General features: G+C 42.4%; 1 pseudogene; it reads right to left on the bottom strand.

The window, feature by feature from the left end:
• Positions 1-2,075, bottom strand: part of LOC148777915 (E3 ubiquitin-protein ligase RNF8 pseudogene) — a 52,581-nt pseudogene extending 50,506 nt beyond the window's left edge.
• Between the last annotated feature and the right edge of the window lie 15,719 nt (positions 2,076-17,794).

Below are 17,794 nucleotides of genomic sequence, written 5' to 3'. Positions count from 1 at the left end.
TCACATACTTTTGAACAAAAAAAGCTAAATAGCGTATCATTTCATTTATATTCAAACACAAGCTGAACTAATCTATGGTGTTAAAAGTCAGAAAAGGGGTTATATTTTGGGAGGAAGAATTAATAAATGGCTGAGAGAAAGAGGGAGGTCCTGATGTCGGTGTTTCTTCATCTGAGTGGTGGTTATTTTGTCATGCTCCCTTTGAGAAAATTCATCAAACTATAATAGGAGTTAGTAATTTTCTGTATGCCTGATTATTCAAAGTAAAATCTTTAAAACCACATGTCTGTGGTTTAAATAGCTAATTTTTTTAGTTTAGTTATTCTTACTGGGCTTTCCTAGTGGCTCAGATGGTAAAGAATTCACCTGCAATGCTGGAGACCGGGGTTCTATCCCTGGGTTGGGAAAATCCCCTAGAGAAGGGAACAGCTACCCACTCCCGTATTCGTTCCTGAAGAATTCCATGGACAGAGGAGTCCGGCGAGCTATAGTCCATGGGATCACAAAGACTCGGACACGACTGAGCAACTAACACACGCATACACATAGTTATTCTCATTACTCTTTTTAAAATAAATAACAGCCTAAAGCCCCTCCCTTCTAGTTTCATCCTCTAAGCCACTTTGCCTCTATCATATCTGCTGCTGCTGCTGCTAAGTCGCTTCAATCATGTCCGACTCTTAGCGACCCCATGGACTGCAGCCTACCAGGCTCCTCCTTCCGTGGGATTTTCCAGGCAAAAGTACTGGTGTGGGTTGCCATGGCCTTCTCCATCTATCATACCTACATGCCTATAAATAAAAAATCATTATTGTTACTTCTCATTTTTCATATTAAGCATTTTTAAAATTTTTATTGGAGTATACATGCATGCACTAAGTTGCTTCAGTCATGTCCGACTCTTTGCCACCCAATGTACTGAAGTCCACCAGGTTTCTCTGCCCATGGGATTGTTCAGGCAAGAATACTAGAATGGGTTGCCATGATCTCCCCCAAGGGATTTTTTTAACTCAGGGATTGAACCCACATCTCCTTATGTCTCCTGCATTGGCAGACAGGTTCTTTACCACTCGTGCCACCTAAGAAGCCTGTATAGTTGATTTGTAACATTGCATTCATTTCTGCTGTACAGCAAAGTATATCAGTTATGTGTATACATATATCAGCTCTTTATTTAGATTACTCCCCTATTGGTCATTACAGTGCATTTGTAGAGTTCCCTGTGCTATAGAGGAGGTTCTTATTAGTTATCGATTTTACTTACAGTAGTGGGTATATGTCAGTACCAATCTCCCAGTTTGTTCCTCTCTCCAGGAACCACAAGTTTGTTTTCTACATCTGTGATTCTATTTCTGTCTTGTAATCAAGTTCATTTATACATTTTTTTTTAGGTTCCACATATAAGCAATATCATATATTTGCCTTTCTCTGTCTGACTTACTTCATTCAATATGACAATCTCTAGGTCCATCCATGTTGCTAAAAATGACATTATTTAGCGTTTTATCTGCTTCTCAAAAGTATTTGTTCATTGAATGAAATCCAGGCTTTGATTTCATTTTTTTTTCCTTTGTTGTTTGTAATTGAAACATATAGGGAAAGATTTGTAAACATATTATCACAATATAGGTACTGGTTGTGTAATCATGGACCATTAACAGATTTGGTTATATTTTAAACTATTCAATCCTGAAGACATACAAAGACACATGATCATATTTTGCGGGAGCCACTATAACACATACACACTCACACAGACACTGCGTGGAACCAACCACATTTCGTATCTCCTCTGGGCATATTTAAATAAATTTCCTAAACATCTCTTGAGCAACCCTCGCATGTTAGCGATGAAAGAGGTACTCAAGGGTTTCCCAGAGGTTAGCCCTGCCCTTGTGATGCAGCAAGAAAGGATGGGGCGTGGAACAGACAATTAAGCAATCAGTGGAAGTGCAGTGCTATAGGGAGTGAAGTGACAGAACTACGGAGAGCCTGCTGAGAGTTCTTACTGGGCTGGGGGAGCGGTGCTCCGACTGGCCCTGGAAAGATGGGCACATCACCCGCGAGTTCCGCATCCGGGGATGCAGAGCGCTGACTGTACAGGGGCGAAACAAGCGAGCATCCACGGATTTTGTTATCCGAGGGGAATCTGGATGCAACCTCACCCCCACCCCAAGCCCCGGGCCATGGGTACGGGAGGGGAGAACTGTAATTCAGCTAGCGCAGATTAAAGGAAGGGCTTTTCGGTCGGTGAAGCCAATGCAGAGATAGGGTAATGGATGCTTTATCAGTCTGGGGATCCGAATGGACAGAGGAGAGCCTTCCGGAGCTAGGTCAGAGGCAGGAACGACCTCAGGAGCTTGTCACCAGGCTCCCTTCTTAGCCTCTCCAATGAGGCTGACCTCTCCCTGCTGTCTGTGTCTGGTTCCAGATTGTGCAGAATAGGAATCGAGGCATTCAGTCATACTAGCAGGTTCTGACTAGCATGCCATGGTGGGAAACGAGATTTGCTCTCTGAGACTGAGGTACTTCGAGCACAGTTTTCAGGCTGTGCGAGGTAAGGAATGTAAAACATAAACCAGAAGGAAAGAAGACACCACCCCTTCCATCGCACTCCCCCTCCCATCGCATCCCCCCACCCCACCGCACTGATCCTCTGCTGCCCATGGGACACCCGGAGGACCCCCTGTGTGCACACCATCTAGTTTCCTCTTTGCGCAGTCCCGCAGGTATACTCATCACCCCATTTTCCAGACGGGAACACTGAGGCTAACAAAAGTCGATTAAGATCACACAGCTCATTAAATGAGGCGGCCCGGATGTGTGGGGGTGTTCCAAGCGGACTCTGCTTTTGGTTAAATCTGTCATATTCCTGGGAGCCAGCATCAATTGCTCCTGGTAGCGCAGCAAGATTTAGTGCTTTCCAGACATCAGAACTGGAGTCTCCACACGGAGTAGGGGGTGCGGGGTGGGGGTGGCTAAACACTGAAATTAACTATTTTCTCTATTAACTCTCCCGGCAAGGAAACGCGCGTCTCCATTTACACTGGGAGCCTGGCCGTCACGCCGAGGCGGCGCTGGAGTTTGCGTTTCTCCGTGGCCGTGGCGGCAGGCCACACGCCATGCCTAGGTGCGCGTTAACGTGACATAAATGTTAATGTCCTGTTGGAAAACCAAAGCCTGCGGGAGAGAGGAAATACCACCCCCGCCATACCCGGGGCCAGTGTTTGGATACTGCAGTCTATATTTTGACTCCAGAGTGTGATGACTATGTAACTTTTCACAAGGATTTCATTTTTTCCCTGTCAAGCCACATTATTTTAAGGGTGACAATAACTTGGCTGCAAATGAGCTGAAACCATCAAGGTGATAAATGAGTTTCTGGGGCAAGGCGGCATCAGCCTGGCTTGGGCTTTGCAGGACCACACACCTCTGTCCTCTTCCACCTTCTTAGCAGAACAATGCTGTCACAGATCCTCCCCGCCCCCACCCCGTCTCCACGCCCCCGAGGCCCCTTCCCTCCCAGCCTCCTGCTTCTTAAGGCAATAGAGAACCGTGAGCACGTGACTTTGGAAAATAGACCCTATTTCCCAGAGTTGGGAAACAAGGGAGAAAGATGTGATACTTTCCTTTGGCTGTGTAGCAAGGATCTGATTTATAAAACTGCCTTTGAGACGACCCCTCACTCAGTTTATTTTCTCTGTCAGCCAGGTTTGTCTCTGAAGTGGGGTTGCCCGTGGTCAGCTCAGTGGTCAGCCGGGTTTTTTTGAATTGAAACTTAAGAGTTATGTCCGGAAGGGCCTGGTGAGCTGGTGTGCTGTATTTCTGGTCAAGAAAGATGACATTCATTACTACTTTACTAGGGAAAGGAGGGGAATAGGGGACAGGTTATGCCCAAATTTTATGTACATATTCTTAAATTGTGCCTCTGTGCGTGCTCAGTCACTCAGTCGTGTCCAACTCTGCAATGCTATGGGCTGTAGCCCTCCAGGCTCCTCTGTCCATAGGATTCTCCAGGCAAGAATACTGGAGTGGGTTGCCATTTCTTCCTCCAGGAGATCTCCACTCACGGGTCAAACTCACCTGTTGGCAGGCAGATTCTTTACCACTGCACCACGTGGGAAGCTTTGTTCCTTTAATTTATTGAAATCATAGCTGGATTAAATGATTTGCTTAAGGATTCTCCCTGGGACTTTGCCAGGCTCTGAACCACAAGCTGTTATACTGTGGCTTCTTTCTCTGCCTTCTCCTCTATTTTGGTCCAGCCTTCCGTGGGAGATAACACACATTTTATCAGAAAAACCTCACTGTCTTACGTATTCGACAGCTAGGAAACACTCAGGAGCAAGTCTTTGTGGTGATAAATGAATGTAAAGAATTTTAACAGTGCCTGGCTTGAAGCTATTAGCTTTCTCTTTGCTATTATAGTATTGCTCGCATTATGTAAACTATGGACTTTGCGTGATAATGATGTGTCAATATAGGTCCATCAGTGGTAAAAAAACGTACCATTCTGGTAGGAGATGTTGATAGTTGGGAAGCTACACATGTGTAGGAGACAGGAAGCATGTAGTTACTTAATTTTGTTGTGAATGTATAACTACTGTAAAAAATATTTGTATATATATATAATTTATTGTTGTTTAGTCGTTCAGTCATGTTCTACTCTTTCACGACTCCAAGGACTATAGCCTGCCAGGCTTCTCTGTCCATGAGATTTCCCAGGTAAGAATATAGGAGTGGATTGCCTTTTCCTTCTTGAGGGAATCTTCCTGACCAAGGAGTCAAACCTATATCTCTTGTATCTCCTGCATTGGCAGGCAGATTCTTCACTACCGAGTCACCAGGGAAGCCTGCTCTAAAAGATAATCTATTAAAGTTATAAATAGTATTCAAAAGAGATATTTAAAATTAATGTACAAAGATAATAATACGTATATAAATCGGCATACATTTAACAAGTATTTGCTGATTCCCTTCTATGTTTTAGCTGCAATTGTGTACCCTGGGGTGATTCAATCTGAGAGATCGTAACATTTTCGTGACAATAGCAGAGAAGTAAGTTAATAGTTATAACACAGCCTGTTAAGTACTATGAGAGAAGTAGGCATTCTCTTTTAACCTTTCTGATCCTGACTTTCTGTGAATTCACACAATAAAGGCTTAAAAGACAAAAGCTGACCTGTTAGTTATTTGTTTTGATTTTTCTTCAATGCTGCACCTGTGACCTTAAAGCTCTAGATGACTAACTTCAGCCACTGGGGAAGCTGAACTGACTTGCCCTGACCTTTTCTGACCTACCTTGAGGCCAAATCCAAGCCTGGAGGAACAGACACTGGTGTGGACAGAGCCCTTGTTCAGCTGTGTTTATCAAGAGAGGATCACAGGCATGTCTTTCTGCAATGCCGCCTTCTTTCCATGCCCTTCATTTTTCAAGATGCTTGGAATCATTGGTGCATTTATTGCTTTTACTCTAATCCATCATATAAAATAGTGCGTGTCTTAGTGTTGAATGGTAGAAAGTGACTCTGCTGTAATGATTTGCTTAGAGTAAATGAGAGTGGGAAACAGACTATAATTAGTCACCAATATTTACCAGTCTTATTCCTTGAGGGGATCAGGCTGGATTAAAGTAGACAAGCTGCCAGTTCTGATTGCAAGTTTCTGGGAGGGAAAGGAGCAGAAAATTTGAAGTCTACTTGTTTGTTTGTTTTTTTGACAGCAATGTGTGGCATGCGGGATCCCAGTTCCCTGACCCGGGATCAAACCCATGCCCCCTGTAGTGAAAGTGCAAAGTCTTACCCACTGGATCTCCAGGGAAATCCCTGGGAAGTCTACTCTCTGATTCAGGATTGACTCATCGGCGGGTCACAGTCTCCAATTACTATTGATCTGTCCGTGGTACTTCTGGTTGCTTTCCATACACCACTTCCTTCGGCAAATCCTTATTTCTTTGATTATAAAATGAGAATATGAGCCTCCCTTAGTGTCTTCAACACTAGTTCACATTAGAGCCTCCTAAGGCAAGGGTCCTCAACTTCCGGACCAAGGATGGGGTACCTCCTATCGGACCAGCAAGAGCATCCAACCAGAAATAAAGTGCACAATAAATATCATCCTAAAACCATCTCCCTCAGCCCTGGTCTGTCCCATGAAACCAGTCCCTGGTGCCGTAAGGTTGGTGACTGCTGCCCTCAGGCAGAATGATGACCACCAAGCCCCAACTCAGTCAGTCAGTTCAGTGCTCAGTCGTGTCCGACTCTTTGCGACCCCATGGACTGCAGCACACCAGGCTTCCCTGTCCATCACCAACTCCCGGAGCTTGCTCAAACTCATGTCCGTTGAGCTGGTGATGCCATCCAACCATCTGATCTTGTTGTACCCTTCTCCTCCTCATTGAGTTAGAGATCCTAGGAGATTAAAGGGCCTTTAGGCTGCTGGCTCTAATTGTTTCTCCTTGTAGCCTGCAAATCAGAGTCCCCTAGAGTGGATCACAATCCACCAGTGCCCATAACCAAGCCTAGTCCCCAGGTGTTTGAATCCAGGTGACCTGAGATGGGGCACTTGGAACTAGACTTGGTTATGGGCACTGGTGGATTTTGATCCGCTCTAGGGGCCTCTGATTTGCAGGCTACATGGAGAAACAATTAGAGCAAGCAGCCTAAAGGCCCTTTAATCTCAGAGGATCTCTGAGCCAATGAGGTTTTTCAAGGGCTAACTGCACTCACAACAATGGAGTTTCCCACAAGCAAATTTAAACATGTCAATTTACTTGAAACTTTTGAATTCATTTACATATGTAGTGGCTGAGTTTGTATGTTAGACCCTGTTGTTATTGTCAGAAAATTGCTGATTCTCCAGGCTGACCACAGAGCTTCTGAATCAGAATCTTAACTCTGAGGCTTTGAAGCCAGATCAACTAAATACACTGTAGGGACCAGTGCAAAATGAACATGGAGACCCTGGTTCAAATTATTAAGAAGCTTGAGATGGTGATAGCAGAACATTAAACCAAATGCAGGGCCCTTCTGAGCCTGGGGCTCTGTAAAACTGCATGGATTAAAATGCCCGTGAAGGTGGTTCTGCAGGGGAGTTTGTTGTTAAAAATTCCCCAAGTCATTTTGATGGGTCTTCGGAGGTTTCCATACCTCCGTCATAAGAAATTAAAAGATACATAATTCCTAGTAAGTCTTAATGCAGTGGGGAGAACAGGTCAATGCAAGTCAATGGGCTAATCAGACACCTTCATAGATAAGAATCAGAGGCTCCATCAAGATTTCTTAAATTTCATTTTAATGAAAATGTTCAGGAGGAAATTGATTAGAGGTGATTTCTTGCTGTTCAGTCACTAAGTCGTGTCCAGCTCTTTGTGACTCCATGAACTGCAGCACACCAGGCTTCCCTGTCCTTCACTGTCTCCTGGAGTTTGCTCAAATTTACGTCCACTAAGTCAGTGATGCCACCCAACCATCTCATCTTCTCGTGCTCCCTCTCCTCCTGCCTTCAGTCTTTTCCAGCATCAGGGTCTTTTCCAATGGGTTGGCTCTTCACATCACGTAGCAAAGTATTGAACCTTCAGCTTCAGCATCAGTCCTTCCAATGAATATTCAGAGTTGATTTCCTTTAGGAGTGACTGCTTTGATCTCCTTCCTGTCCAAGGGACTCTCAAGAGTCTTCTCCAACACCACAGTTTGAAAGAATCAATTCTTTGGTGCTCTTTATGTTTCAACTCTCACATCTGTAAATGACTACTAGAAAAACCACAGCTTTGACTAGATGGGCCTTTGCCGGCAAAATGATGTCTCTACTTTTTAACAGAAGCTGCTTGAGGGTGCTCTAATCCTGATAGCTGGAAACCAGGCAGTATTATCCAGAGAGGAGGGTTAGGACTGTGAGGTTTGTTCCCCTTTTGTTAGGATACTCTGCCCTCTGCTGGTTGCTTTGGATACTTTTTATACACTTGGGTCTTTTAAAATGCCAAGTAATTACTTTTTAATTTAGGTCCCCTTCAGTTCAGTTCAGTTCAGTTCAGTCGCTCAGTCATGTCCCACTCTTTGCGACCCCATGAATCACAGCACACCAGGCCTCCCTGTCCATCACCAACTCCCGGGGTTCGCTCAAACTCATGTCCATCGAGTCGGTGATGCCATCCAGCCATCTCATTCTCTGTCGTCCCCGTCTCCTCCTACCCCCAATCCCTCCCAGCATCAGACTCTTTTCCAGTGAGTCAACTGGCCACCGCATGAGGTGGCCAAAGTATTGGAGTTTCAGCTTTAGCATCAGTCCTTCCAATGAACACCCAGGATTTATCTCCTTTAGAATGGACTGATTAGATCTCCTTGCAGTCCAAGGGACTCTCAAGAGTCTTCTCCAGCACCACAGTTCAAAAGCATCAATTCTTCGGCGATCAGCTTTCTTCACCGTCCCACTCTCACATCCATACATGACCACGGGAAAAACCATAGCCCAAATTATTTCAAAGAAGAATAATTCATAATATGTATAAATAGTCTATACACATTGACTATTTGCAGGGATCTGTGTGTGTGTCCACCCACAAAACTATAACGATAACACAATGTCTGTCCCACAATAGAAGATAAGGAAATACTGCATGAATGAATGATGGAAAACTCAAATGCAGGAAAAACTCAAAGCACAAAATAATTAAAGGGTTGAGCTAAGTATAGAATTAGGGAGATAGAAAAAGAAATAATGGCATACCTACAGAGGAAGCTTAATCGTGTGGAACAGTGAAAAATAGCTACTGTAAATACCACCATCGTGCAGTTAAGGCAACAAAGGCATAGAGAGGCTGCGAACCTTGATCAGGATCTTGACCACATGAGTGGGCAGCAGGTACACCAACTCTGATATCTGAATTCAACTTAGCTGCCAGGGAAAATCAATACAGCCCTGCCCTCAGGCTGTAGGCTGATAAACACCTTAATACCAAAGTCTAAAATTTGTGAGATCATTTATGGTCCAGAAAATATGCAAAGAAAATAAGTGTGTGTTCTCTCAAGAGTAACCATGTGCACACACAGATGTGGATGAATGGCTACAGGAAAGAGAACTGCAGGAAGTCACCACGTCGCTCTCGCATATGGTTTATAAATGTGATCTCATGTAAGTCTCACACATACCAGAAGGGGTGGTTTCCTATAGTATTTTCAGATGAAGAAATGGAGGCTCCAAAATTGCTCACAGGTGGAAACTTGATGGTCACTTTTGCCTCAGAAACTGAGAAGTGTTGCCCCCATGTTCCAGATTTGGGAACCAAAAACAGAAGTGTCTGAAAAAAGGTAGGAACTACAGCATCGAGATGGTGAGCTTGCTGGATTCTACAACTTGGACTAACTCAGCATTTCTCAAAGTTTGATGTGTGCACAAAAGCCTCGGCATTTTGCTAAAATGCAGGTTTCTGCACGTTAGGTCTGGAGTGGGGCTTGCATTGTGCTGTTCCAACAAACAATGGAAACAGTGAGAGACTTATTTTTCTGGGCTCCAAAATCACTGCAGATGGTGACTGCAGCCATGAAATCAAAAGACGCTTGCTCCTTGGAAGAAAGCTATGAGCAACCTAGACAGCATATTAAAAAGCAGAGACATTACTTTACCTACAAAAGTCTGTCTAGGCACAGCTATGGTTTTTCCAGTAGTCATGTATGGATGTGAGAGCTGGACTATAAAGAAAGCTGAGTGCCAAAGAATCGATGCTTTTGAACTATGGTGTTGGGGAAGACTCTTGAGAGTCCCTTGGAGTGCAAGGAGATCCAACCAGTCCATCCTAAATGAAATCAGTCCTGAATATTCATTGAAAAGACTGATGCTGAAGCTGAAACTCTAAGAACTGACTCATTTTAAAAGACCCTGATGCTGGGAAAGATTGAAGGCGGGAAGAGAAGGGGACAACAGAGGATGAGATGGTTGGATAGCATCACCGACACGATGGACATGAGTTCGAGTAAGCTCTGGGAGTTGGTGATGGACAGGGAGGCCTGATGTGCTGCAGTCCATGGGGTGAGAAAGAGTTGGACACGACTGAGTGACTGAACTGAACTGAACTGGTGCTGGTTCATATCATGGACCATACTTTAGCAGCAATACGCTCAGATCTGGCAAAAACTTGGTGCTTTCACTCTTGAATGAATGAACAAATTAATCAGTAGATTGATCAATCAGCCAATGTAGACATTCTGCAATTACCAAAAAGTCAGGAGACAAGGATCTGCGCCTCCTTTTGAAGCCGAGCGGGACCCTCCTTTTGAAACAGAGCAGGGTCTTTCTTTGCCTCCCATGTCTGCAACCTACCTTTTGACTGTGGAAAACTTTAGTCAAAGAATAAATCCAATCAGAGAAGTGGAAACAAAATGCAGAAATGAAAGAAAACAATACAATAAGATCAAATAATAATAATTTATTCAGCAATCATAGTCAAGGATCTTTAGATCCTCTTCAAAGGCTATAGATAATATTCTGAGCCATGTCCTATGAGCTGTCTTATGGATACTAAAATCCCCACCAGGTGGAGAAGTTAACTACATCATAACCAGACTGTAGCCATGATATAAGGTGACATAGTTCCGAGAATTGGCCTCAAAGAAGTGGGAACAAATCCCCCCTGGAACTGTACAGATTAACTGTATTTAAAATAATAAAGATTGACACTGGTCAGATCACTGATGACCAATTTCAAGATGACTATCAGAGCTGACTGTGCTGTTTTTGCATGTGGCTCCCTCCCTCTTTCTGTCTGTAAAAGCTCTTGCCTCCTGATTGTCAATGAGGGGAATCAGCCTTTGGACAGGAGTCCGTCCTCCCCACTCCCTCTCCAGTTGTGGGTATCTAAAATAAAGCACATTTTCCTTTCCATCAACCTGACCTCTTTATTGGCTTTTTGAGCAGTGAGCATCCAGACCTGGGTTAACACTTCCAAGCTTAAAATCTGCTTAGTTAACAAACGACTGCTTTCTCTTATTTTGCTCTCTGAATAGTCACACTGAGATCTGTTCGTCTGCTTTCTAGTTAATAAAAGTCTTCAGCATGGTGCCAGGAAGCACTATGTCAATTCCCAGGCTGGGGTAGTCTAGAGATAACACATGTAAGTAAGGTATCTTGAAATATTGCTGAAAAATTCTGACACTTCAGCTTTAGGAATTTCCTCACTCATTTCTCTCCTTTCCTCTTCACTTTCTTTCTAACAAAAATGAATGTGTAGACTGGGAAGCACCTGGGTTTTTGCGATTTCTGTGGCTTCAGATCTCCATGTGTGGCACTCGGGGGAGCAGGACTGCTCTTCTGAATACAGCAGACCTCCTTGCCCACCCAACCACATCCCACCCAAATCCCAAACCCAGAGGAATTCTTCTGGAAGTGACCCTGGCAATTTCCCCACCTGGTGTCGCCTGACTCACTGTTTCTGAATTGGGCACACAAATGCATCACCCAAATCAACAAAACCAGGAGGTGACCTGGGTGCAGGGACTTCACGAGCATTTCATTACCTTCAGCGCTCTGCTTCCTGGCCTGCCCTGTTAGCATTTTGCTGAACGCTGCTTGGAACTAGTGAGATTACCCCAAAAGCCTTTGCCCCCCAGCTTCTCTGGGGAGAAAAAACAAAAAGTGCTGGAGGAAGGGGAATGAGGGCCCTGGCAGGATGGATGATGCCTGCTTCTCTGAATTTTCGTATTTGTAACATATCTTTCGGATTCTAGGTAAAAGGATTGGAGAAGCTAGGAAAATATCTCAGTGCCATATTGAGGAAGTTTTCTCTAAATTCAAATCTTAAAATTTGAACATATATGCTTCCCAGGTGACGCTAGTGGTAAAAAGCCTGCCTGCCAGTGCAGGAGACATGAGACACTGGTTTGATCCCTGGGTTGGGAAGATCCCTGGAAGAGGAAATGGCAACCACTCCAGTGTTCTTGCCTGGAGAATCCCATGGACAGAGGAGCCTGGTGGGCTACAGTACATGGTGTTGTAAAAGATTCAGACATGACTCAGCAACTAAACAGCAACAAATTTTATATATATAATTATATACATATAAATTATATATATATATGATTCTTTGTGACTCCATGGACTGTAGCCTGCCAGGTTCCTCTGCCCATGGGATCCTCCAGGTAAGAATACTAGAGTGAGTTGCCATTTCTTTGGATTCTCCAGGTAAGAATACTGGAGTGAGTTGCCATTTGTTTCTCCAGGAGCTCTTCCTGACCCAGGGATCGAACCTGCATCTCCTGCATTGGCAGGCAGATTCTTTACCACTGAGTTACCAGGGAAGGCTGGTATGTGTGTATGTGTGTATATATATATATTATATATATATATATATATAATGACTTTAATAAAACCGACATTCTGATTGAGTGCTTCGAGTCACAGTCAACAATAACAGCAAAATTAGCAGTGCTTTCATACTTCTAATCAATCACAAAGGAGAATTGGGTGTTTCCCAGTTTACTAACAACAACAACAATAATAATATCTATATCATGGTATGTATTTGATACAATCATATCAAATTATATATTACTCATTAATAATAGCAATGGTGTTTTCCTAAAAGTTATTCTACAGGCTATAAAGCCATAGTACCACAGCAGTTTGGAGAAGAAAACACACACACAAAAAAAGAAAAATTATTCTTGCTCCCCCAATTTTAAAACAATGGTAATGAGTGTTGAAGTTTTTCTCCTGATCATTTCATTATGCAGATTATAGCTCACAGGTATGCCCAAGGTAACCTTGTAATTTTGTGTCTTCCTGTGTCTCACTCACAGTTTCACATACCATTATAGGATATTTCTACACTATGATCCAATATTTATGCTGATTAAGTATAATAGCTTTGTGATGTTTTACCAAGTATGTAATAAAAGTTGACTAACAAATCTACTCTGGTGTCTCCCGTTAATCAAGAGGTTTCAAAGGTGGAGACAGATGCTCTGAAATAGCGCCTAACCTTCTTCCACTCGGAGATTTAAGAGTTAGTGTTCTCTTGTGCATATTTTAAAACCACAGGTAAGCCAGCATGAAAAGAGGGTGTCAGTTGACTCAGATTCCTTGACTGGCTCAACTAGTCACACTGCTTTCAGCACCCTGCTTCACGTTAATCTTAAGGGCCTGTGAAATCAGTGAGACCTAAAAGGACTTAAAGTGCTGTGGGGAGGCCTCCACATAGGGAAGCACGCTTAGATCTTGAAAGCACAAGCGCAACATACCGCGACGTCATTGGGTTGCTGTCACTTCATGCTATTTCTAGAAGGCTCTTGCAATGGCCTTCATCTTGAAAAGGCAGGGAAGCCTAGGCAGCAACTGGAAAGTACCATTATCAACAGTAAAATTCAAATGCAAGCAAACAAACAATTTGACCAGCTGGTGTCCAGAAGAACGCCAGAATAAGCCATGGTGGGTTTTGATTGCAACTTTTGAGGTTGCACTACAGGTCATCTTTTCTTGGATGCTCAGAAGCACTCTCCCCCAGAGTCCATCTTTCCCTCAGTCACATTGTCACTTGGACTCCATGATCCTTTTCTAGCTGGGATTCTGTCTCTCTTTATCATAAGCTTGACTGTTGTTTAATGTCATCTATTTTTCTTCTGGTTTAGACTAGAGAAGATTTCAGATTCATGAGCGCTGAGTAGAAAATGAAGTCAAGACAAGCTACATGACTTTACAAGCAATCACTTGTAAAATTAAAGAATCAGATTATTACACTGCTGATAAACTCTGACATTATTATTTTGACATTATGATGTGCAAAACATCTCTCTGATCTCAGCAAGCATGAGAGAGCAAGAAATAAAATCCATCTTACCACTGACATATAACCACAAACCACTAGATTCAATTAAGTGTGACATACCAGTGAACACTGTTATAGCAAGAATCACAAACGGATAAAACACAGTGAAGAAACCATTGATGAAAGTAACCTACATGGCTTTTAAAATAACTGAAAGGAAGTTACTGTCTAATAGCGCCTTGTGTTACATCTTTCTTCTGCCTATGGGCGCAGAATATGGAGCACCAAAGGAAGAATTAATACAAGCGGAAAACTTGCTCTTACAACTAGTTTTTCCCAGTGAGAGGTTATTCCATTTTTTTCCCATTTGTTGACTTTTAAAATCGTTTTGCTAACATTTTCAGAGAATAGCTTGTCTCACAAATGCCTTTCAGTAAGTCATTTTTTTTTCCATTTTTCCCCATTCATACAAATTCATAGGCCAACCATCACTTGTGTTGCTTTGGGCCTCTGGTGCACAGATAACTAAGTTCCCACATCTCCACATGCTTCTCTGATTCCCAGCATGCCTTGCAGTTACTTTGGGTCATGTGACCATTTTTGGCCAATGGACTGAGAATGACCATTCCACCTGTCATGCCACTTCCATTTCTTTCTCCTCCTGCTGAAGCAAACTGGAGGATCGTGCTTTTCTGATGGATATTTCAGATAAAAAGAAATACAAGAGACAATGGTTGAACCAAGATTCAACCATGATACAAGTGAAAAATCAACTTTTAATGTATAAAGTTAGTCACTCAGTTGGGTCTGACTCTTTGTGACACCATGGACTGTAGCTTGTTAGGCTCCTCTGTCCATGAGATTCTCCAGGCAAGAATGCTGGAGTGGATTGCATTCCCTTCTCCAGGGCATCTTCCCAACCTAGGGATCAAAGCTGGATCTCCTGTATTGCAGGCAGATTCTTTACCCTTTGAGCCACTAAGAAAAATTCAGAGTTTCTCTGTTGCATGAGTTGACATTAATTAACCCGACTAATACAGCTTTGCAACAAAGCAGATTCAGATGCCCTAATAGTTTGGGTAAGGGACACATCTGCATAGCTTGCCAGTATTCCACACATCTCATTAGAGAACTGAGCCTGCTGCATAGATAATTTAAATTCACTGTTCAATTATTTTCAAAGGATTGTTTTTGTATTGTGAATTTTCCTCAGTGTCCATAACTATCTCTTTCCCTCTTCTTAGAATGTTTTATTTCCGTATATGGTCATCTTTACTAGGCTGTTAGATGCTGAATAACTGACACTATGTGATTAGTTTTTTATCTCCAATGTGACATGATCTGTTAACGTGTTCTAGCAGTGCGTGATTGATGCCAAATGAATGGATTATGAATGAATGAATACACTGTCTTTTAGCATCTATCTCATTTTCAGAAAGGGCAATTGAATGATTTATTTTACTGTAAGATAATAACCAGGTATTATTGAGTCTATGATGTACATTGGGAGAGAAGAGGCTGCAGAGTCGTAAGTTCTGAGTTTGAATCTCACCTCCGTAAGACCAGCTGTCAGAATTTTTGCAGGATTTCTGTCCTCTTTCAACCTGTTTCCCACTCCCCCCAAAGAGAAAGTGAGGGGATATTTCACTGGGTTGTTGAGAAAATTAAATCTATGAAAGAATGAAAGTAGCTAATATTTCATCAGACAGACACACAGTAAAAGAATTTCTCAATAAAATTAGTAATTCTGTGTAAACATATGCTTTAGCAGAATCACAGACTCACCTAAGATTTAAAAAAAAAAAAAAATCCAGTTTGGGCAACATATGACTTAAGACCACCAGATGGCACAATTGAGTCAATAGCAAACATTTCTCTGAAAGTGGAGAAAAGATCAATTCTGAAAGTCTAAAAATGTATATTTATCTAATGTGATCACAGCACAGATAGTTGCTAAATGTTATGCGATCTGTGTTGTATGGTTTCATTTTTCTTGCTTTCTAATGCTTAGGAAATAGTTCATCATCAGAAAATTATTGTTATTATTATTATTATTACCATCATTATCATTATTATGAGGCAACGAAAATGGAGACATTCAAAATTTTCTTACTCCAGGGATATTTACCTGAGAATTATCAGGCTTTCACAAAGCAAAAGAAAGTTTCAAATTCTTTTTCTGGAGGACCCTTAAATATTAAGATTGGTCCCTGAATGGCAGGAAGGAAAGCGAACCTTGCTCCTCTGGGAAATTGCAGAAGATGAAATGAGTGGATATGGTCCTAAGTCATAGCTGTCTTTATCCTCACCTCTGGGTTGAGGTCCCAACAGGGGACCTTCTCTTTATCTCTTGGAAACTCCCTCCCTGAAAGCCCAGGCCCCTGAACTTCCGTGCTCGGCAGATTCTGTTCTTCCTCCTCCAGCTCCCTGCCCTTAGATTCAGACTGACAATCATTTAGTTCCATCTACCTTTCTGTCTTGTGAGCTAGGAAGGCCTTCAGATACCTGTGGGCTAAGGAAGAAAGGGAGGAGAGCCTCATCTCATTAAAAAATTAAAAAAACCACATTGAAATATTTTAAACATTTAGAAAAGTATGGCACGCAACAACACCTGTGTACTCACCACCTTCATCTAACAATTGCTATCCTTCCATCATATTATTTCAGCTCTTAAAAAAAAAAAATTACAAATAGCTAAAATCTCCACCAACAGTCTTATTTCCTTATTTCCTCCAGGGAGAACTGTTACCAGGGGATTGATAAGTATCTTGTAATGCATAGGGTCACAAGGAGTCGGACACAACTGAGTGACTGAACTAAAACTAAAAATGCACATGTTAAAAAAAATAATAAAAAAATTAAAATGCACATGTTGATTCTTTGGCTATTTATTTATATGAGTCATGAAGGTAATTCTGTGCTGTGCACCTACTTTTTCTGTTTGGAAAGATCAAGTGTCAGGCAGTCTTCACTTACCCTTCCTCCCTCCCTGTACCCAGAGACCTATGCTGTGTCTATCTGATCCCATCTTTATGTCATGTTCTTATTTCTCAAGATGCTGCATAGAGGGGCTTCCCTTGTGGCTCAGTGGTCAAAGGTTCCACTTGCCAATGCAGGAGACATAGGTTCAATCCCTGATTGAGGAAGAGCTCACGTGCTATGTGACAACTAAGCCCATAGACCACAGCTGCTGAGCCTGTGCTGAGAGCCTGGGAGCAACAACTAGTGAGTCCAAATGCTGCATTTGCTGAAGCCTGCACGCCCTCAAGCCTGTGCTGCATAAGAAGGGAAGCCCCTGCAATAAGTCCGTGCACCGCAGCTAGAGAGCAGCCCCCACTCCTTACAGCTGGAGGAAAGCCTGCAAGCAGTGAAGACCCAGCCCGGCCAAAAGTAACTAAATATATATACTTTTAAAGATGCTGCCTAGAAAGGTGCATGCTGTTTAAACTCAAGAGGCATAGATTCAGTCCCAGCTCTGCTACGAGTGCACTGAAAGACCTTGGGCAAATCGCAGAATTTCACTTGGCTGTATCAAATTATCAATAGAAAATGTCTGAAACATGGCATTCTTTTATGCGGATCACTAACTTAATCTATGAATACAGATAGTATATTTTCTTGTGATTGAAAATTATATATTTCCAGTGCTTGGTATTAGAAATGCAAACCTACATAAAACAGTATCTCTAGGGGAAAAAAAAATCCCTTCTTGAATGGAAAACAGGAGTATTAAAAACAATTATTATCCAATGTGATCAGTATTACAATGGAGGTGTTTATTAATTGCTGTGGGAGCCCAGGAGAGAAAGATGTTAATTGTGCCTGTATGTATCAGAAGGATCTTTGTTCTCGTTTGTTTTGCTTTTTAAAATTTTTCTAAGGTGACAATCTGAGTGGTGTTACACAAATATGATGGGGAACTGATAAGAGTGAAGTCAACATTTATTAATATTTGACGCTTACTAATGCCAGGTACCAGACATATCCAATGTCACTTCCTTTCTCATCAATCCATTCTTTTTTTTTTTCCCCTTTCTTTAT

This window comes from Moschus berezovskii, chromosome 5 (assembly GCF_049115385.1).
Source record: "Moschus berezovskii isolate FMDL1 chromosome 5, NW_MosBer_1.0, whole genome shotgun sequence".
Classification (NCBI taxonomy): Eukaryota; Metazoa; Chordata; class Mammalia; order Artiodactyla; family Moschidae; genus Moschus; species Moschus berezovskii.
The sequence above is the reverse complement of the archived record's forward strand: the minus strand, read 5'-3'. Positions and strand labels throughout refer to the sequence as shown.